Below are 23,312 nucleotides of genomic sequence, written 5' to 3' on the forward strand. Positions count from 1 at the left end.
GGTGTGGTAGTAGTGGTGTACAAGTGGTGGTGAGGTAGTAAGTTTGTACTAGTTGTGGTGTGATAATAGTGGTGGACTAGTTATGGTGTGGAAGTAGTGGTGTACTAGTTGTGGTGTGGTGGTAGTGGTGTACTAGTTTGTATTGTGGTAGTAGTGGTGTACTAGTTGTAGTGTTGAAGTAGTGGTGTACTAGTTCTGGTGTGGTAGTAGTGGTGTACTAGTTGTGGTGTGGTTGTTGTGGTGTGGTAGTAGTGGTGTACTAGTTATAGTGTGGTAGGTGTGGTGTGGTAGTAGTGGTGTACTATATATGGTGTAGTAGTAGTTGTGTACTAGTTGTGGTGTGGCAGTAGTGGTGTACTAGTTGTGTTGTGGTAGTATTGGTGTACTAGATGTGGTGTTGTTGTAGTTTTTTTTTTTTAGTTTTTTTAATTTTTACATGCAAGCATGCAAGATAAAGACAATAAATACAATAAAATATCAGAGAAACCAAAAACAAAATACAGAAGCTACCGACCAGAAGGACCGACAACACAGGACAATAATTAGCAAAAATGGAGGAACAGAATACATCACGACAAATTAAAGAACAAAAACAATAACAAACAAGCAAATAATGTAAGCAAATAAAAAAAACAAACACCGGCCAGAAGGACCGACAACAATACACATCAAAATTTAGAAAATGAAACATAACACAAGACAATGCACACACAAACAAATCATAAATATAAACAAAAGGAAAATTAAAAAGAAAACACAATACAACAAGGTAATACATGAAGAGAATACACACTCTGCAAAACACCGGCCAATCAGCGGACATACCTGCCCAGGAACAAAGCCCGGGGAAACGCACATTGAACGCCTCCCAACGTAACCACCCCCTAGGGTCTTGTACACCCACCGGGGACGCCATGTCATCGGAACCCTAGCTACAAACACTCGCAAGCAAGGTACCCAAATGGTATCACTCCTGACGCGAATAACTGCCACAATCCCCCACATCAAGGGAACACCCCCACCATGAAATTCCCCCGGCTCGTCATTCAGCAGTAACTCAGCAATCGCCGACCAGTGACTCGGTGGCATCACCGACGCCGGCAACATGTCCCCCAGGTCCCCCAACACACACCCTCACAAGAGGGGGCTGGACATAGGACACCACCACCGGGGCACCAGCGGCCACGGGCACACCACCAGACGACTGCAGAGAACCAGGGCGGCGCGCATCCTTCCGAATGTCACAACCAGGCCCACGCCCAGCACTAGCAACCACACCATCCCTGGGAGCGGGAGCCACCACCTCCCACTGCGGAGAATTCCCAGGCGGAGAAGGAACGGAAGGCACCCCCGAGACCTGGGCACCAGCATCAGCAGGCACATGAACCTCTGCCACCACCAACCGTGAGAACAGCGACACATCCGGTTCCACACCGTCAACACCCAAGGACCCACAGTCACCGAATTCCCCAACATCGGCCCAGGCAGACGACGAACGCCTGGAACGCTTGGGCTCCGGCCGGAGATCGTCAGAGCCGGAAGCGGACCCAAAAACACGGGTCCCACCAGCTGGACGAACCGATGCCCGACGCAGAAAAGGCCCGATCACGAGGAAGGCCTTCAGGAGCAGCGGAGACAGTGACAGGAGCACGTAGACCATCCGATGGCAACTGCAAGACCCGGAGGAGAGTCTGTAACAACCGGAGGGACGTCCGGCGACGTAGGGGCAGCCGCATCCAGCTAACTGAACGCTCACCTCTTCATCCCCGGAGACCTCCTCCAGAGGGAGCGGTGGGAAATCTTCATCCCGGAACAAGTTGACTGGAGCAACCGGATCCGCAGTGCATCCGGCAGCCTGATGCCCCAACATGCCACACCGGAAACAAGTACGGGGTTGCCGGGCATAATACACCCGCACGTAGTACCCTAAAAGTCGGACAGAGGATGGAATGTCCGACCTCAGGCGCATCCCGAGGGTACGAATGTTCGTCTTCAACCCCGCATATTTTCCAGAAGACAGCTTGTGCATCCTCACACTGACGACGGAGCCAAATCTCTGGAAGAAACGCCGGAGAAGGGACTCAGGGAATTCCATGGGGGCCCCATGGACGCTTACATACGTCACGGCACCACTCCGATCAGATATGGCCACAGAACCAGTGCCATCCAACAACTTCAAGGTACGGCCCTCGTACCGCCGGAGAAATCCACGGTACGCCTCCTCACCCACAAACTTGATGATCACCCGGCGAGCAGTCACCAGCTCAACCCCGTAGACCTCCTCGACCGGGACATGTAGCACGTCACACATGACCTGCTCAATGAGAGGATACCCTGCACAGCAGATAAACTCTAAACCCACGGAGTTTACCCTCTCAACAGCGGGAAGATGGCCGCTCATCGTAAAAGCGCCATATCAACACCAGGCAGGGACAGCAGGGAGGGTAGAGACACCCACCCCCTGCCGGCGAAAACTGCAACCACCCCAAACTGCCGGAGCGTCAGACGACACGTCCTCACCGCTCGGCAGCTCAGGAGCAACTCTGGTGTTGTTGTAGTGTTGTACTGGTGGTGGTGTTCAAATTGTGGTATTGTTGTAGTGGTGTTGTGGAGGTGGTGTACTAATTGTGGTGTGGTAGTTGTAGTTTGGTAGTAGTGGTGTACTAGTTGTGGTGTTACCTTGAGGTTACATTGAGGTGCTTCCGGGGCTTAGCGTCCCCGCGGCCCGGTCGTCGACCAGGCCTCCTGGTTGCCGGACTGATCAACCAGGCTGTTGGACGCGGCTGCTCGCAGCCTGACGTACGAGTCACAGCCTGGTTGATCAGGTATCCTTTGGAGGTGCTTATCCAGCTCTCTCTTGAACATTGTTAGGGGTCGGCCAGTTATGCCCGTGTATAAGGCAACCCGTTCTCGCAAATTCGTAAAGTCAATATTGACTTATTAACTACGTGCATAGGTGATATACTAAACATAATAGATACCCCTAAAAAGATTCATAGAAAATACCGACCTTACCTAACCTTGTTAGTATATTAAGATAAGCATCTTATTGGTTCGTAATTACAATTATTACTTAACCTATACCTATTATAGGTTAGGTAATAATTGTAATTACGAAGCAATAAGATGCTTATTTTAAGATACTAACAAGGTTAGGTAAGGTCGGTGTTTTCTATGAATCTTTTTAAGGGTATCTATTATGTTAAGTATGTCACCTATGCACATATTTAATAAGTCAATATTGACTTATTAAATATGCGAGAACGGGTTGGTATAAGGTGTGGTAATAGTGGTGTACTAGGTGGGGTGTATTAGTAGTGGTGTATACTTGTGGTGTGGTAGTAGTGGTGTACTAGTTGTGGTGTTGTAGTAGTGGTGTACTAGTTGTGGTGTGGTAGTAGTGGTGTACTAATGATGGTGTTGTAGTAGTGGTGTACTAGTTGTTGTGTGGTAGTAGTGGTGCAGTGGTTGTGGAGTGGTAGTAGTTGTGTACTAGTTGTGGAGTGGCAGTAGTGGTGTACTAGTGGTGATGTGGAAGTAGTGGTGTACTAGTTGTGGTGTGGTAGTAGTGGTGTACTAGTTGTGGAGTGGTAGTATTGGTGTACTAGTTGTAGTAGTGGTGTATTAGTTCTGGTGTGGTAGTAGTGGTGTACTAGTTCTGGTGAGCCAGTAGTGGTGTACTACTTGTGATGTACTAGTTGTGGTGTTGTAGTAGTGGTGTACTAGTTGTGGTGTACTATTTATGGTGTACTAGTTATGGTGTGGTAGTAGTGGTGTACTAGTTGTGGTGTGGTAGTAGAGGTGAACTAGTGATGGTGTGGTAGTAGTGGTGTACTAGTGGTGGTGTGGTAGTAGTGGTGTACAAGTGGTGGTGAGGTAGTAAGTTTGTACTAGTTGTGGTGTGTTAATAGTGGTGGACTAGTTGTGGTGTGGAAGTAGTGGTGCACTAGTTGTGGTGTGGTAGTAGTGGTGTACTTGTTGTATTGTGGTAGTAGTGGTGTACTAGTTGTAATGTACTAGTTGTGGTGTTGTTGTAGTGGTGTACTACTTTTGGTGTGGTAGTAGTGGTGTACTAGTTGTGCTGTGGTTGTTGTGGTGTGGTAGTAGTGGTGTACTAGTTATAGTTTGGTAGGTGTGGTGTGGTAGTAGTGGTGTACTATTTATTGTGTAGTAGTAGTTGTGTACTAGTTGTGGTGTGGCAGTAGTCGTGTGGCAGAAGTGGTGTACTAGTTGTGTTGTGGTAGTATTGGTGTACTAGATGTGGTGTTGTTGTAGTGGTGTACTGGTGGTGATGTTCTAATTGTGGTGTTGTTGTCGTGGTGTTGTGGCGGTGGTGTACTAATTGTGGTGTGGCAGTGTTAGTTTGGTAGTAGTGGTGTACTAGTTGTGGTGTAGTAATATTGGTGGACTAGGTGGGGTGTATTAGTAGTTGTGTACTACTTGTGGTGTGGTAGTAGAGATGTACTAGTTGTGGTGTTGTAGTAGTGGTGTACTAGTTGTGGGGTACTAGTTGTGGTGTGGTAGTAGAGGTGTACGTGTGATGGTGTGGTAGTTGTGGATTACTAGTGGTGGTGTGGTAGTAGTGGTGTACTAGTGGTGGTGTGTTAGTAGTGGTGTACAAGTGGTGGTGAGGGAGTAGGTTTGTACTAGTTGTGGTGTGTTAATAATGGTGGACTAGTTGTGGTGTGGAAGTAGTGGTGTACTAGTTATGGTGTGGTAGTAGTGGTGTACTAGTTGTAGTTTGGTAGTAGTAGTGTACTAGTTGTAGTGTTGTAGTAGTGGTGTACTAGTTCTGGTGTGGTAGTAGTGGTGTACTAGTTGTAGTAGTGGTCTACTAGTTCTGGTGTGGTAGTAGTGGTGTACTAGTTGTAGTAGTGGTCTACTAGTTCTGGTGTGGTAGTAGTGGTGTACTAGTTGTGGTGTGGTAGTAGTGGTGTACTAGTTGTTATGTACTAGTTGGGTTGTGGTAGTATTGGTGTACTAGATGTGGTGTTGTTGTAGTGGTGTACTGGTGGTGGTGTTCTAATTGTGGTGTTGTTGTAGTGGTGTTCTGGTGGTGGTGTACTAATTGTGGTGTGGTAGTTGTAGCTTGGTAGTAGTGGTGTACTAGTTGTGGTGTGGTAATAGTGGTGTACTAGGGTGGGTGTATTAGTAGTGGTGTACTACTTGTGGTGTGGTAGTAGTGGTGTACTAGTTGTGGTGTGGTAGAAGTGGATTACTAATTGTGGTGTACTTGTTGTGGTGTGGTAGTAGTGGTGTACTAGTTGTGATGTTGTAGTAGTGGTGTACTAGTTGTGGTGTTGTAGTAGTGGTGTACTAGTTGTGGTGTGGTAGAAGTGGATTACTAATTGTGGTGTACTTGTTGTGGTGTGGTAGTAGTGGTGTACTAGTTGTGATGTTGTAGTAGTGGTGTACTAGTTGTGGGGTACTAGTTGTGGTGTGGTAGTAGAGGTGTACGTGTGATGGTGTGGTAGTAGTGGATTACTAGTGGTGGTGTGGTAGTCGTGGTGAACTAGTGGTGGGGTGTTAGTAGTGGTGTACATGTGGTGGTGAGGTAGTAGGTTTGTACTAGTTGTGGTGTGTTAATAGTGGTGGACTAGTTGTGGTGTGGTAGTAGTGGTGTACTAGTTATGGTGTGGTAGTTGTGGTGTACTAGTTGTAGTGTGGTAGTAGTGGTGTACTAGTTGTAGTGTTGTAGTAGTGGTGTGGTAGTAGTGGTGTACTAATTGTAGTGTTGCAATAGTGGTGTACTAGTTCTGGTGTGGTAGTAGTGGTGTACTAGTTCTGGTGTGGTAGTAGTGGTGTACTAGTTCTGGTGTGGTAGTAGTGGTGTACTAGTTATGTACTTGTAACGGGGGGTGGAGGAAATAGCTCTATCTTGTCCATTATTCCGCCCCCCAGTTAACTAACGAGGCCGGGGAAAACAGCTCTCTCTAGTCCGTTATCCCGTCCCCAGTTAGCTAACTATTCTAGAGCACTCCCAGAGTTCCTAAGGCAACCTCTCTGGTTTAACACCTTGTAACCTAGGTATTCGACTACCTAGGTGCTAAGACTACAAGGCGCCGTCTCTTGATCAGTTACCCGAAACTCTAGAGAGAACTCTAGAATACATAATCACTGCCACAAACGTATAAGAGAAAACGAGTGGAAAGAAATGAATAGTGAAGTAATTAGTGAGGGTTTGGGGTGAGAGGTAGGGAGGTGGGAGGAGCGAGGAGGGTCATTAGTTGAAAGTGAGAGTTTAGAGAGGGGTGGAGGGAGAGGTGTAGATAGGTAGAAGGAGAAGAGTAGATAGTAGAAGTAGAAGAGTAGATAGTAGAAGACGAAATGCTGCCACCATCCATTCATGATCATTACATACAAGACAAGGAATGGAACTTGTCTGTATCACAATATTCACCAAAGATGTTATCAAGAGATCATTATTAGTATGATCCCATCTTTATCATGTACTCATTCTAAACCATGAAACCAGTAACAACAGAGGCTTTCTCACCTCAACTCAAAATCTCTAGGGAACAAAATAAAGTCCATTTAAATAATAAATTCAACAATTATATTTTTCATGATAAGTATCATAACTTAAGCACTCCAATTAAAATGTTAAAGATTAATATTCAAAGTGAGTCATCCTCCAAGAATCTGAGAACCCTACAACTGACTGCCCCTGATCATCACACAACACTTGTAAAACACGACCAAGTCACCTAAATGTTCACTCACCGAGGACTGAGTCTAAGTTGAATGGAGAGGGGGGGGGGGGGGAGTCTGCAATTTTCAAGCAGCGTCACCTCCCGTCTGGTGACGGCCTATCTCGACGGCTGGCCTCTGCTCTGCTTCGCTGGCTGGTCTCCTATTGCTTAATGCTCAATGCTCCCGAATCGGTAGTTTTCCGAGTATTTATTGGGGAACCTAGTAGCTAACTCCGCCCACAAGTAGATAGCAACCGGCTTTCTACCAAGCCACTCCTTAAACGTCGGCATGTTTGAAGGCTACCAGGCTACAATTATCAGATTATCAGAAGCAAGGTGAAATTCACATGATCTGACCTCAGGTCACTTGAGGTCATTAACGCTTTGAGGTGTGAGATCTCAGGCCGACAACCTGGCGCCTTTCTCAAATCCTTGTCTGTGACTCATGTACTATATATATTCTAAATAAACTAACCAAACACTTTTACAGTGTTACATCTCCCCTTCTCCCCGAAAATAAAGTTTTTTGCAACACTGCTAAAACAAGCTAGCTGTGTGCAACAACTTTATTAACGAAATAAAAATACATCCTAGCTAAACAAATATACATCATCCTACTCTAAAAATGAAATATATAGACAGACGTCCATTGTCTCTGGCTGGGCGACGTCACTGCTTGGTCTTGTAGATAATCCTGTACCACATTTCTTCAACACAACTGCCTCCGTCGCTTCTCCGTCGTTAACGCACAACAACCCTTGGCCAACCAGGAAGCCGTTACTACTTGAACTGCGCACAGGACCGTGGAATTCGGTTGTCCCAGCTGATCTGTAATTGGCCCTACGTCAGTCACCATGAGAGACGTATATTGGGGTTTTTCACAGCTATAGGGACTACAAGTTTCGAGACCTTCCTATAATAGTTGCCAACAGTAGAAATCCCATCCTACTCTTCTTCCTCCCTGTTGCTCCAGCACGCCTCCTTCAGAGAGCTACTTCTGACAGCAACATCAAGTCCGCACGACACAGGAAGAATCACTCAACAGAGCAACATGCTTGCAGGAGGGGCGGCCAGTTAAGGCAAACGATCCTGTCTTGCAATTACGCTCCATGCAATGATGCTGACACCAGCAAGGGACACTAGGCATCGTGTCTCACTCAGCTTGGTCTTATCTTCTTCTTCTTTCTTCTCTCTTCTTTCTTCTCTCTTCTTTCTTCTTTCTTCTCTCTTCCTCCTCCCATGGGTCTTTGACAAGCGCCCTGGGGTCCATTGGGGTCCGTCCGTCCTGGGGTCCATCCTGGGTAGACCGATGTTGGTGGGACAGACTGGAGTCGTTGTTGTTCCTCTTCCATCTTTACTGGGTCATCTGGGGTCGTCTGCAGAACGACCTGGGGTCCACTGGGGTCCGTCCGTCCTGGGGACCACTGAGTAGACCAATGTTGACCGACCGAGAGGGCTGCATCTTGGGGTCCCCGGGGTGGTGGTGGTGGAACCATGACATCCAGGTAGGGGCTGGTCGTCGTGGTGGTGAGGAACGCCCCAGAGTGTGGTACACAGCAGCCGTTTCCCTCTTCTGTATGTGCGTCTCTCCTCTCTTCTGGCTCCCTCCTGTGGATGAACAGAAAGGCGACAATACCGTGCTCCCAAATTGTTGTGTGACCCTGTAGTTTGTATAGGGTTACACAGTCATATCATAACGCTCTCCTCCTGGCAACAACTACACTTCAATTTTTAATAATCCACTTAACTCTGAATGATATTGACTTGGTGGAACATAAAACAGTAACAGAGTAAAGTTAGAGAAGAGAGAATAAGGTCAACACTACTTTTAACTTGTCACAAAAAAAAAAAATCAACACTAATAGACAAAACACTAGCCTAAACTTAACTGTACCGTTCCTAATCTTAAGTACATAAACCGCCGTTACTCCCACCCTTAACCTACAGCCACCTACGTGACCCAGAGTGTTTCCCTAGCTTCTCTGCCGGTCAACAACTCAAACTGTTGCCACCCCCTGTGACCAGACTATCTAACGTCGAGCGTCCCGAACATGAAGTCTACTGACATACTAAGCCTCCCCCTAGCATGCTGTACAATACCAGTACACCTCGGGTTATTGCGTTCAAATGGAGTAAAACAGTCGATCGCAATAATCTGAGCAGAACCACCACTTAATACTACTTAAGAACTACACCTGCGACTCCCCACTGACCTGGAAACCAGCGGTGGCTGGGTGTCCCCCTGGGACATGCGAGGTCACCTGTCACACTCAGCTGAGCTCCACTACCAACAACCGCTGAGTTCCCAAATCACCAAATCTTATCACTAACATAAAACACAACGCACGCAAGTTCTGGTGAACATTCCCTGAACTTCACAAAACTCACAAACTCACTAAACCACAACGCCAGAGAATCACTATCTCCTAACCTGAAAAACTCGCTAAATCGCGAATATTAAACACCTGTCAAGATCTCCCTGATAGCGCCTGAGCGGCAAAAAGACACGTGGGACTGAACAATGTTAAATGAACACCAATACCTTAAACATTGTTCAACACCGCTGCCAACATTGTAACAGGGGGTGGAGGAAATAGCTCTATCTTGTCCATTATTCCACCCCCCAGTTAACTAACGAGGCCGGGGAAAACAGCTCTCTCTAGTCCGTTATCCCGTCCCCAGTTAGCTAACTATTCTAGAGCACTCCCAGAGTTCCTAAGGCAACCTCTCTGGTTCAACACCTTGTAACCTAGGTATTCGACTACCTAGGTGCTAAGACTACAAGGCGCCGTCTCTTGATCAGTTACCCGAAACTCTAGAGAGAACTCTAGAATACATAATCACTGCCACAAACGTATAAGAGAAAACGAGAGGAAAGAAATGAATAGTGAAGTAATTAGTGAGGGTTTGGGGTGAGAGGTAGGGAGGTGGGAGGAGCGAGGAGGGTCATTAGTTGAAAGTGAGAGTTTAGAGAGGGGTGGAGGGAGAGGTGTAGATAGGTAGAAGGAGAAGAGTAGATAGTAGAAGTAGAAGAGTAGATAGTAGAAGACGAAATGCTGCCACCATCCATTCATGATCATTACATACAAGACAAGGAATGGAACTTGTCTGTATCACAATATTCACCAAAGATGTTATCAAGAGATCATTATTAGTATGGTCCCATCTTTATCATGTACTCATTCTAAACCATGAAACCAGTAACAACAGAGGCTTTCTCACCTCAACTCAAAATCTCTAGGGAACAAAATAAAGTCCATTTAAATAATAAATTCAACAATTATATTTTCCATGATAAGTATCATAACTTAAGCACTCCAATTAAAATGTTAAAGATTAATATTCAAAGTGAGTCATCCTCCAAGAATCTGAGAACCCTACAACTGACTGCCCCTGATCATCACACAACACTTGTAAAACACGACCAAGTCACCTAAATGTTCACTCACCGAGGACTGAGTCTAAGTTGAATAGAGAGGGGGGGGGGGGGAGTCTGCAATTTTCAAGCAGCGTCACCCCTCGTCTGGTGACGGCCTGTCTCGACAGTTGGCCTCTGCTCTGCTCCGCTGGCTGGTCTCCTATTGCTTAATGCTCAATGCTCCCGAATCGGTAGTTCTCCGAGTATTTATTGGGGAACCTAGTAGCTAACTCCGCCCACAAGTAGATAGCCTCCGGCTTTCTACCAAGCCACTCCTTAAACGTCGGCATGTTTGAAGACTACCAGGCTACAATTATCAGATTATCAGAAGCAAGGTGAAATTCACATGATCTGACCTCAGGTCACTTGAGGTCATTAACGCTGTGAGGTGTGAGATCTCAGGCCGACAACCTGGCGCCTTTCTCAAATCCTTGTCTGTGACTCATGTACTATATATATTCTAAATAAACTAACCAAACACTTTTACAGTGTTACATACTAGTTGTGGTGTTGTAGTAGTGGTGTACTAGTTGTGGTGTTGTAGTAGTGGTGTGCTAGTTGTGGTGTGGTAGTAGTAGTGTACTAGCTGTGGTGTACTAGTTGTGGTGTACTAGTTATGGTGTGGTAGTAGTGGTGTGGTAGTTGTGGTGTGGTAGTAGTGCTGTACTAGTTATGGTGTGGTAGTTGTGGTTTGGCAATAGTGGTGTACTGGTTGTGGTGTGGTAGTAGTGGTGTACTTGATGTGGTTTTGTTGTATTGGTATACTGGTGGTGGTGTACTAATTGTAGTGTTGTTGTAGTTGTGTACTGGTGGTGGTGTACTAATTGTGGTGTGGTAGTTGTGGTGTGGTAGTAAGTAGTAGGGATGACGACGTATGCGCCTCATTGGATTTTGGGCAAATGAGGCGCATACGGCGTCGGGGTTTTCACCGAACTTTTGAAAGAGGCGGATACAGCGTCAGGGTTTTCACCAAACTTTTGAAAGAGGCGCATACGGCGTCGGAGTTTCAGGTAAATTAGGTCAGAGGACGATACGGCACACTGGATTCAACGAACGTGGACGCTGAGTCGTCAGGGTTATCTTGACATGACATGATTTCGGGGCTTTTTTTAGTGTCCCCGTGGCCCGGTCCTTGACCAGGCCTCCACCCCCAGGAAGCAGCCCGTGATTGCTGACTAACACCCAGGTACCTATTTTACTGCTAGGTAACAGGGGTTTCAGGTAAATTAGGGCAGACGACGATACGGCACACCGGATTCAATGAACTTTGGAAAGAGGACGCTGAGTCGTCAGGAGTTTCAGGTAAATTTGGCCAGTCACTGATTTGGAATTAAGGAAGTCTTATGAGGAAAATAATTTCTGAGATCTTAGAAGTTTGTTAAGAGTTCTTATGATGAAAATAATGACATAGAAGTTTGTTAAGAGTTCTTATGGGAGAAATTCAAATTTCAGAGTTCATACCAAGAATAAACAGATATTTAGGCCGTATATGTTTAAGTAGAAATTCTTACCTAGAAACGAGTACATGTCTATATAACTAAACTGAATCATTACCCAGTCATCCCCCTCCCACATCCTGCTCTCACACCCTCCCCTTCCCTCCCACCCCCTGTGTCATCTTACCTCACACCCCCTTTCTCCCTACCCCTACGTCACCTGTGTTAACCTCACTCCAGCCAGCCAGCCTCTGCCTCCATCCCAATCTCACAAAACAGGTGGCATCTTCATAATCTTATTTTGACCGTCCCTCCCCCCTCTCTCTACCTGTTACCTTTTCCCCCTCTCCTTCATATTGTTCATTCATAATTCCGTACAGCTATTTTAGACATCGTAATATTTGTTTCTTTACATTAAACGAGTCAGTTTTACACAAATCAACCGAGGTGTCTCAATGTAACCTTTAATACTTAAGTTGTCCCAAGGCTACCTATGCCGCCCCAGGCTACCTACCCGAGGCCTTCAACACCTGATTACCTGCCCCATCATCTGCCAGTCATTGCCAGCGTTCACCACCGTAATAATTTTTATATATGTATATATACATTAGGCGTTAATAAAACATATTTATTTATTTATATATTTTATTTAGTCGTCTAATTTCAGTTTACACAATTTATAATAAACGCGTTTTAATCCCAGTATTCGCCAAAACAGTCTCACTAATAATAAAAACAGCCAAAACGCTCACTCAGGGGCTCACTATAGTTATTACGCTCATTCAGGGACCCCTCATACCGCCTAAGGCCTAAGTCTAAGAGGCCTGCACTCTCAGTCAACATTCAATCATCAACCCGTTCACAAGGTCCCCCAGCCTGCTCACATCCCCCTTCAAGAAAATGGAGTGTCCTTTGTGTCTATCTCCTCTCAACAACGAAATCGGGCATGTATGCCAAACAAGATGCATAACATGCTTAGCTGAGATGTCTATCAACGCTTTTCATGAATGCAGACTTTATTGTGCAGGATGCAACGGACCTACACCACCGGGACATTTTGACATAACCTGTACTAGCTGTGGACAACTCTATTGTGCAAATCGTAAGTGCCCCATTTCTCTTAAATTCAATAAATTTTAAAGAAATATATATCTGAAACACACATACATACAGACAGTCAATTTATATAAAATATTCTCATTTCAGTTCATGGATCTTATTCCTGCCCCCTACTGTCGTTGGTCCGTTAACCGGGAACCTCCCACAGAAGCCAGGAACGTCATTGAACCTCCGCCCAAACACCGTCGCATCATAAATAACCGTACGTTTTCACCATATTTTTCGTAATTTAAAAAGTTAATAATTATATATTTTAGACTAGTGTATAACAAGTAATATATACTCATACAGAAAATGTTTCCATTACAGGAGTTCCTATTCGTGATCAAGAGAATCTCGTACTTGGTGGAATCAACAATCCAGCTCGTAAGTATTATTAATAATCTGTAATTCAGTTTTTCTCTTAATGTTTCAAATTCAGTTGTCCTCTTATTTTAGACTTTGATTTCCTCTTAACGATTCAAAAATTCAGTTTTCCTCTTATTTTAGACATTATTTCCTCTTAAAGTTACAGACATTGTTTTCCTATTAAAGTTTCCAATCCTCCTAATGTTTTCAAAATTTGTTTTCCTCTTAATGTTTATTCATTGCTAATATTATATTACAGAATCACCCCTGGATTCAACGCAACCCTCCAAGTGGAGCACGTCTGTACGCAGTCAACCCCAGCTTTCCCAGGCGCTAGAAGAAGATGCACCAGACGGTAACCTGCAGGCTTCCTCAGATGAAGAAGACAATCAACCCCCTGTTCATGACATATCCGATGAAGAAGAAGTCAACGCTCCAGATTCCCCAGAGGTAGATAACGTAGTTCAAGTTGTTCCTCAGGAGTTAGAAGTTATTGATCATTTTGAAGGTGCATTTTCAAGACATTCATTCTCCATTCCCGGCCATTTAGACGCAGACCCGAGTGTGTATATAAATACGTATAGGGCATTTTTTATAGAATACATAGACAATCAGTTCAGACAAATACAGGAAGAATTCCACCCTCGTTTCATATTTACCCGGACATAAGCCTAATTTTACAAAAAGTTAGTCATGCCGACAATCGTTATGAAATATTAGACGAAGTATTTTCAATTAGGGACGAAACTCAGACTGTTACACAGGAAGAGGTGGAAGTGCTCGTAAATTCTTGGGTTGACGAAATGTCCACTAAAATTGACGATTGCCTAAAAAACGTCCAATCCTCAAGTGTAGGAATTCATTCCATGTCAGGCTTTGCTATTTCTTTTTCGCATATCCGCCACCCTATGCACCTCGGATCTTACGTACCTTATCCTGCTAAATTAAGGGGTAGAGACTCAGTATTTAACCCCCCCATAGTGAAGGAGATGAGTGTTTGTTGCAGTGCTTAGCCACATATAAAAGCGTAGCGCATGGAGGGACATTTAAAAACGCTATTAATTATCACAAAATCCTTCAATGGTGTAGAAGATTCGTAGTATGGGCAGATGAAATCAGATTCCCTGTATCGTTTGATAATCTTAAGAAAACAGAGAAACTTAACAAAATTTATATTTATATTTATACAGCAACACATGAAAGTAACAGATACTATCTTAGTTCAGCTAGGAAAAGCCAGGAAAAGTATGTCGATAAAGTCCCTTTGTTGTTATTGGAAGGCAAGCATCTCTGTCATATAAAAGATTTCCATAAATTTGCAAAGAATATTAACAATAATCAGCATAGAATTCCTAACACTCATAAATTCTGTCATATTTTCCTCTTGCATGCTCCCTCAGATGAGATTCGGGCTCATGAAGAGTCATGCACTGTATCCCAAGTATTTTCATTCTATAATCCTAATGAGAAAATAATTTTTAAAAATTACGGTAGGACCTATAGTCCGACTCATACCGCCTTTTACGACTTTGAATGTCTTTTAGACCGTCAAAATCCTCAAGGCATGGTAGAATGTAGGCATAAAGCAACTGCTTATGCCTACATAATTTTAGACCGGGAATTAAATGTTGTAGAAATGTATTCATACGTAAGTCCAGACGCAGTTAATCATTTTATTACAAAGCTAGAAGCCTCATGGAAAGCTATTTATGCTCAGCTCCCCAACTTCCCTAAGAACTTGTCTAGAGAACAGGAAAGAATGTTTCAAAGACAAAATACGTGTCAATTGTGTCATCAAAATTTCAAGAATAAGAAAGATAAACATAGACATCATAATCATGCTATTCAAGAAAATAATTACTTAGGTGCTTATTGTGTTCGTTGCAATTTACAATGTAAAAATGCTCATAGATACTTGACCACATTTTCCCATAATGCAGCCTATGATCTTGGAATTATACTTAAAGAACTGCCCAAAAATCCTCACCGCGATGTAGAAATTCTAACCAAGGAAGGTTTGAAATTTATGCAAGTCATCATAGGTGAACTTAAATTCCTAGATAGCCTAGCTCTCCTTAATGGGTCATTAGGAACCTTAGCAAAAGAGCACGTTGCCAGTAAGAAACCCACCAAGTATACTGAACACATATTAAATGGCGTATCCGATGAGGCTAAAGCTCTGTTAATTAAAGGTAAACAAAGTCTATGTTATGATTATATTTCTTCCATGGATGTATTAGATGAACCTCAGCTCCCGTCTCGAGATAAGTTTTACAATGATTTACATGACGCTCCACTGTCTGAAGAAGATTATAACAATGCTCTTAAAGTATTTAACTTAGGGAACTGTACAAACATCAAGGATTACCTCATGTTATATTTAAAAGTTGACGTAGGAATGTTAGTTGATATATTTACACTTTGGCGCACATCACTGAAAGAAATTTACGAACTAGATATTGTTTTCTATGTATCACTGCCTAGTTACGCTTGGGACACATTCCTATTTAAATCTGAAAGTTGTACTTGACTATATATATGATCAGAATGTATATGATTTGTTGAGAAGAAATCTTAGAGGAGGGTTCACATCTTCCATAAGACAATTTACACAGGCTGTCAACGAGCACACTACATCTAACCCCAGCTCTGATGACGATACTCACATTTTGTACTTAGATTTTAACAGCCTATATGCAGCGTGCATGACTGAGTTACTTCCCCAGGGAGGGATTAGACAATTAACTGACCTTGAGCGGGATACCTTATTAGGGCAAGGCTTACAACATATCCCATGTGATCAAGACAAAGGCTATTGGATTTTATGCGATACGAACCATGTTTCTCCCGGGATAGCTAGGTATACTGATGATCTACCCCTTGTACTGTCTCATACTAATATAACTGAGGAGTTTTTGTCAGAGTACAGTAAGAAAACCCTTAATGATGAAAAACGTAAGCTCCCACCTAAAAATACTAAATTAATTGAATCCCACTTGCCCCAAAACAACTACTTAGTAAGCCTTGATTTCCTGCAATTGCTATTAAAACTAGGACTAGAAGTTGAACGAGTAAAAACAATCTATGATTTTAAACAGGCTCCCTATTTAAAAGATTTTATTTCGACAAACATTCGAGAACGAGCCAATACCACCTGTGAAGTTAAAGGAAAAGCCTTTAAACTCATAAGTAATAGTCTGTATGGGAAATCAATGACCAGTATTTCTAGATATGCTAATACCCATCATCTAGTAACGACAAAACACTCATTCTTAACTCATGCAAGAAACCCTTTGTATAAACGAGCTATCTCTTTAGGTCCAGATAGGGTTCTCTGTACAGTAATGAAAGACATCCTTAAAGTTACCACTCCTTACATGGGATATCAGATCTTGCAGATAGCCAAGAGGCGTTTATATGAGTTCTGGTATAATGTAGTTAAAGCCCATTATGGGGAGGGAGCTAGACTAATTTATACGGATACAGATTCATATTCACTCTTGCCTGTAAAGATGCCTTCCAAGAAATGACAAAAGCTCCTCTAGTAGATTATATAGATTTCAGTAATTTTGACAAAGATCATCCCATGTATTCAGCTACTCACAAAGGGGAACTAGGACTCCTCAAGTCAGAAGTAAAGCAGAAAATTTTAACTGAATTAATTGCACTCAAGCCTAAAACTTATTCTTTCCTAACCCTTGATAATGAACATTTATGTAAATGTAAAGGGATTCCTTATCACCAACAAAAGAAAATAACACATGCATCTTTTCAGAACACATTGGAGACAAATACAACTTTTAATTTTGTATCCCGGTCCATTCGTAATGTTAACGGACAGATATGTACATGTAAAACAACTAAGCGCGGCCTGTCAGCTTTTGATGTCAAGAGGTACCTTATTAGTCCCACAGAGCCTTTAGCTTACGGTCACCCAGACATTTCAAAGCGCGAGGTACAGGAAGAGGTGCAGGTAGAGGATCCGGTAATTGTAGATAATCCCCAACCAAGACGTTCATTATTCCCCATTTTTAATCTTTGGGATAAGAGGGATAGAGTCGCTCGGCAATTGTTCCCTAATAACAACTAAGTCTATGTTACTGTATTGTCTATGTATTTCTGTATTATCTATAACTATGTTCAAACGTCTATGATTTATTGACTATGTTTTTGATATTGTATTGGCTATGTCTATGATTTGTTACTGTATTGGATATGAAAATGACTATGATTTTAATGGTTATTTGATACTGTGATGGCTAAGTTCAAATATCTATGACTATGATTTAAATGGTTATTTGATACTGTATTGTCTATGTCTAAGATTTAATGACCATGTTCTTTTGATATTGTATTGTCTATGTATTTTGTTACTGTATTGCCTATGAAAATGTTTTATGAAAAATGTCTATGATTTTGTTACTGTATTGGCTAAGAAAATGTCTAATGAAAATGACTATGTTCAAATGTCTATGATTTAATGTCTATGACTATGATTTGTTACTGTATTGGATTTGTTCAAATGTCTATGGCTAAGACTATGTTCAAATGTCTATGTCTATGTTATCTTTAAAAATAAAACTCGAATGTACATTTTGTTTAAATACTCCTTTCATTATATATTTGTAGCTAGTCTATTGAATCCCAGCATCATGGAAGGGCGGAAAAAAGTTATTACTGAAACCCAGTTGAATATATTTAGTGAACCATCAAGAATTATTATTGCTGGATTTTCAAATGGTGGGAAGAGCTATTTATGTTCTAAAATGATAGAGAAATATCAGCAGAACTTTGCTAAAATAATTATCTGCGGAAGTGGGTATAAAGAGTTGAGAACTAACCCACTCATTAGACATAAGATATCATTTTACTCTGAAATTGTAAACCTTTTAGACGATCGTGATCCAGAGGACACATCTCATATATTAGTTGTTTATGATGACTTGTATGTAGAACCTACAAACTCTAAAATAGTAAGTGATATATTCACTAGGGGACGGCATGAGAACATCTCTGTTATTTTTATAACCCAAAATATATTTTTCAGTGGGAAATTTTCTAGATCTATAAGTTTAAATACATCTCATTTTATTCTACTTAAATCAAGAGACTTGTCCCAGATAAAAACATTAGGCAGACAAATATTCGGAAAACATGATGCCAAGAAATTTTTAGATATATATAAGAAAGTGATTTCTTGACAGTATGGGTATTTACTTGTTGACTTGGGCGTTAAAACACCTGAATCCATAATATTTAGGGGAAATATTGTAAATGAACCCCCATATGAAATAGTGTATCAATGGTGAACATTACACAAACTCTTAATAAGATATACAATGACCCCAAGTCCATAGGTGGTGTTTTAAAATTGTATAAGACTGCAAAGAAAACAATCTCTGAATTAACCATAAAAAATGTGAAAGATTATTTAAAAAGTCTAATGCTTATACCTTACATCTATTAAAAAAACGTAAATTTAAGCGAAGATGTATCATAGCACCTAGACCGAAACCTTTCTTTACCAGTAACTTGGCTGATATGACATTGTTAGCTAAGCACAACAACGATATTAAATATTTATTAGTTTGTGTTGATATATTTTCAAGGTTTGCACATGTAGTTCCACTATTAACTAAATCAGGTCAGAGTGTAAGCGATGCCATGAAAGCTATTCTGGATTTACCTTCATCAAAAGGTGTAAGGAAGCTTAACACTGATAAGGGCAGTGAATTCTATAATAAATATTTGAAACGATTGTTAGATAGTAAAAACATTGAACTGTACAGTGTATTTTCTCAGGAAACTAAAGCCAGCATCGCAGAGAGATTTATAAGAACATTGAAAACTAAGATATATAAATATTTAACGGCATACAATACCTTAACCTATATAAATGTCTTGCTTGATATGGTTAAAACATATAATAGAACACCCCATAGAGGATTAAAGGGGAAAATACCTATTGATGTACATGCTTTATCTTCGCCTCAAGATGTGACTAGGCAGTTTAAGCTCATGTATAAAGGAGACCAGCAGACTGTATCGCGCATCAGTAATCATCTGTCTGTGGGAGATACAGTACGGCTTGCCTTATCTAATCGTATTTCAAAGTTCAAAAGAGGTTTTCATCAGCAGAACACTAAGGAAATATTTACTATTGCTCAAATTGATACTAAACAACCCGTTCCTTTATATTATCTAAAGGGCTCAAATAATAGACTTATAGAAGGCGGGTTTTATAGAGAGGAGCTGACTCCCACTTACTTGTCAGATACATTTGAAATTGAGAGAATTATAAGTAAACGTAAAGTTGGTAATACTACTTTATATAAAGTTAGATACGTCGGATATGACAGTTCATTTGATCAGTGGGTGAATTCAGATGACGTGAAGAAACTATGAAGAAGCAGCCCTTAGTTAGCAAGTATCGTGGATTTATTGAACTATTAGCTAGATTAGGTTATAATTCTAGGAAAAAGTTAATTAAGACTCTTAAAAAGGAACATATACTTTGCCTATCTGAAATATTTAATAATTTCTTAAAAAATAAAATTGAAGTTGGAAAGCCTATTTTAAAGAGACTTTCTAAATATAGAGCTCTACCTCATACATTTCCCTGTAAGAAGAAGGCTATTTCACTTAAGAAAGACATATTAACGAGTAAAAGAGGAGGTAATTAATTGGGTATTTTACTTCCCATAGCTATAAATTTTATTTGAAGGCTATTTAATAAGGAATAATGAAAGAATTCTATCTTGTACCGCGAAAAGCTATTGATCAACAGAAGCCTACGGCGGTAGGTGTAGAGAAGCCTACGACAGTGAGAACAAATCCTGTTATACATCACTTGATAGACTTATGATTAAAACTTAAGGATTATGATTTTGCAGTCTCCCTGGTAAATTATTTTAATACAACTGGACTTGTAAAGTGGGATGAGGAAGGGAACATTACATCACCAGTTACTGGGCTCAATATTGTTGATGATGTTATAGGCAGGATATGCACTCGGAAATTGTTATTCCCAGAAGATAAATTGCCTATAGCCAAGTTGTTTTTTTCTTTGACCTCTACACCTAAGAATTTATTTAGAAATGTAGGTGCGAAAAATCAATTGTTTTCTCCTCCGAGTTTGAAGAGGAAGATCAAGGCTGTAGATGAAGTGGAGTCTACCTGGATACCATATTAAGGTGAGTTTCTATTTATTTTTTATCATTTACTATTAGACTACAGGATGGATAGTTACGTTATATATGCAGCAAGTAACTCAGATACTGATGCATTTAAAAATAATGCTCCCAATGCTTTTGAAAATAGATTACATAATCAGCTGCCTTTAGATCCAAATAAAGCTTATGATGTGTGCCTGAAGAATATATTCCTACCTCCGTCTTATTTTGCTGTTATGAGGAATGACCCGGAAAGTCTTATTTCAGTTCAACTTCTAGTGTCTAATAAAAAATTATCTGATTTGAGTACGGTGAATACATCTTTCACTTTAAAGTCAGATATTTTAGCGAGTGATAATTACATAGAGCTAACGACTATTTTAAATAGAGAAATTTCAACTATATTTTCAAAAGGTTCACTGAGTTTTATAGGATCCGTACTTAATTATAATTTCCCAGACCATGGGGGCATTTATATGAAATTTGATTCGAGTATTAATCGAATTTAGTTTAATGAAGCATTTAGTGAGAAGTTGTTAAAATTATTTATTACAAAGGATGGTAAATTGATTGTTCGAATTTCTTTATCTTTCGGTCGAAATATATGTAAAGTTATTGGAGCTGAAGTAAGTAAAGAAATTGAATTTGAAATAAGTTTATTGAGGTAAAATACACACAAAGGGATGAGGTAGCTCAAGCTATTCTCACCCCATTCAGTACAACGTGTTAGTACATATATAGACACACATCACAAACAATAAACCTGTTACCAAACATTCTGAGAGATAAACATGTACATTTCCTCCTTCACAAGTAGTATGGTATCAGACGTACACAAATACTTTTATGACCTAGTTATATGGATAATTCAACAAAATATTACAGTCTTGGTGCAAAATTCTTATATCTCTCAAGAATATCATCAACCTTTCCTTTGTGACACATCCAGGCTATTTGCTCAGGAACAGCCCTTATCTCAGTGTTTCTATATACATTAATCAACGGACAATCAAGAACATAATGGGCAAGGGTGTGAGACCTTAACATACCACATAGTTTACACTTTGTGTCATTATCATGAACACCTATCCCATATTCCCAGTAATATTTGTACCCAAGCCTGAGCCGCATGTACACAGAGTCACTCCAAGCACTTCTCCTTTTACCATAAGTGAAATGGGTGTTTTGACTCACATACATGTAGTGTTGCATGGTTAGACTTCTCTCATACATTATCCCTCTCCTCTCCACTCCTGCCTGTGCCTGAATATTTCTGATTTTGCTTCTTATTTGTCTCATTGTGAATTCACATTCAATGTCAATTTGTGGTTTTGATGTGGCACGTTTGGCCAAGTCATCCGCCACCTCGTTGAGCACTATTCCAACATGAGATGGAATCCACATGAATTTCACACTATGACCTTTCAGCTGTATCTCAGTTATTCTTCTCTTACAATCCTCAACTATAGACATGAAGACTGGGTTTCGACTGTTTAAGGACTCCAGTGCTCCTCGGCTATCGACAAATACAAAAACATTTTTGTCATCATGACATACTTCCTCCAAACACGCCAGAATGGCCTGCAGTTCAGCTTGTGTGGATGATATATAATTACTAAGCCGGAGTTCAATTATCCTGTCCACACTCCCAAACTCCGTATATTCCCTTATTAGGACACCACACCCTGCCCTGCCATCCTCCGCCACCGACCCGTCGCAATATACATGTAAACTGTTGCCTCTTGGTAACCGAGATATCATGCTTCCATACAAACACCGTAATTGTCCCAGTTCATGATGAATCTTTTTCACCTTGAGGGGTACAATTTCGACGTCTATTTTCTGTACTTTCCAGGGAGCAGACATATTACACTGTCGAGAGGGTTTACACCAGTCAAGTACATCGTATTCCCTGAGGTCATGAGCTAATCCCCTCGTGTAGCGTGTCTCCTTCAGTTTCCTGGAAGTGTGTACGTCACTCAAGCAGTTCTGAACGCTCTCAAACAGCTTATCCCCTCCTTTTCTCCGCATGAAACGAATAGCTACTCTAGTGTTAATGTCACGGACTCTATCACACACACTCTGTAAATTTAATTCCATTCTCATTATTTCAATCATTGCATTTCTTTGACATCCAAGAATAATCCTCATAGCCTCGTTCTGTATCAGCTCTATTTTTTGAATTCTGCCTTGGCCTGTGTAAGACAAAACGGGTGCTGAGTAGTCTATCAGGGACCGAACAGTGCTTATGTATAACATCCGTAAGATAGGTACCCCAACACCTTTACCAGAAAAAGCCAGTGCTTTTAGAGGATGCAGACGGGCTTTACATAAGGTGCTGATATGGTTTATTTCAGCATTTTTACTCTCACATGTGTATCCAACATACATGCCCAGATACTTGTACTTCTGAACACGGCTCAGTTCCACACCATTTAGAGTAAGTGTTATATTTCTTCGTTTCCTATACTCATAATTGGTTTTATCTGCATTTATAACTAAGCCTAACTTGTGACAGGTTGTACCAAGTATGTTAAGAGCAGTTTGAATTTTGTTCCCGGAAGTGCTAATACATTGAATAAGGTGGGACTTAATACTCCCCCTTTTGGGGTACCTAACTGAAACCTCCGTTCCTCAGACATGTATCCCTGATAATACACCTGACCTTTTCTGCATTGTAGATAATCCCTTATCCAGTGTAGCAATCTCCCTGTTATTCCCAGATTGGCTAATTCGTATAAGATTACTTCCCCATTGGCTTTATCAAATGCTCCTTGTAGATCAACAAAAACTCTACAATTGTCATCCATATTAGACAAACACTTTAAGAGACAATCCGCAGTACTTTTGCCTTTGATAAAACCAAAGAGATTACTGGACATGTTATCACCTACAATGTAGAGTAGCCTATTTAACAAAATCCTTTCCATCATTTTACAAAAGCAGGATATTAAGGAGACAGGTCTGTAGCCTCCGTTTGACTTAGGGATAGGAATGATGACAGCCTCTTTCCATTTTCTTGGTAACTTTCCCTCTCTATAACTCATATTAAACAAATCAAGTAAGAGTAAGTAAAGTGTATGATACTTTTATTATGAATAAAATACCTAATAACAGGATAACTGTA

This window comes from Procambarus clarkii, chromosome 54 (genome assembly GCF_040958095.1).
Source record: "Procambarus clarkii isolate CNS0578487 chromosome 54, FALCON_Pclarkii_2.0, whole genome shotgun sequence".
Classification (NCBI taxonomy): domain Eukaryota; kingdom Metazoa; phylum Arthropoda; class Malacostraca; order Decapoda; family Cambaridae; genus Procambarus; species Procambarus clarkii.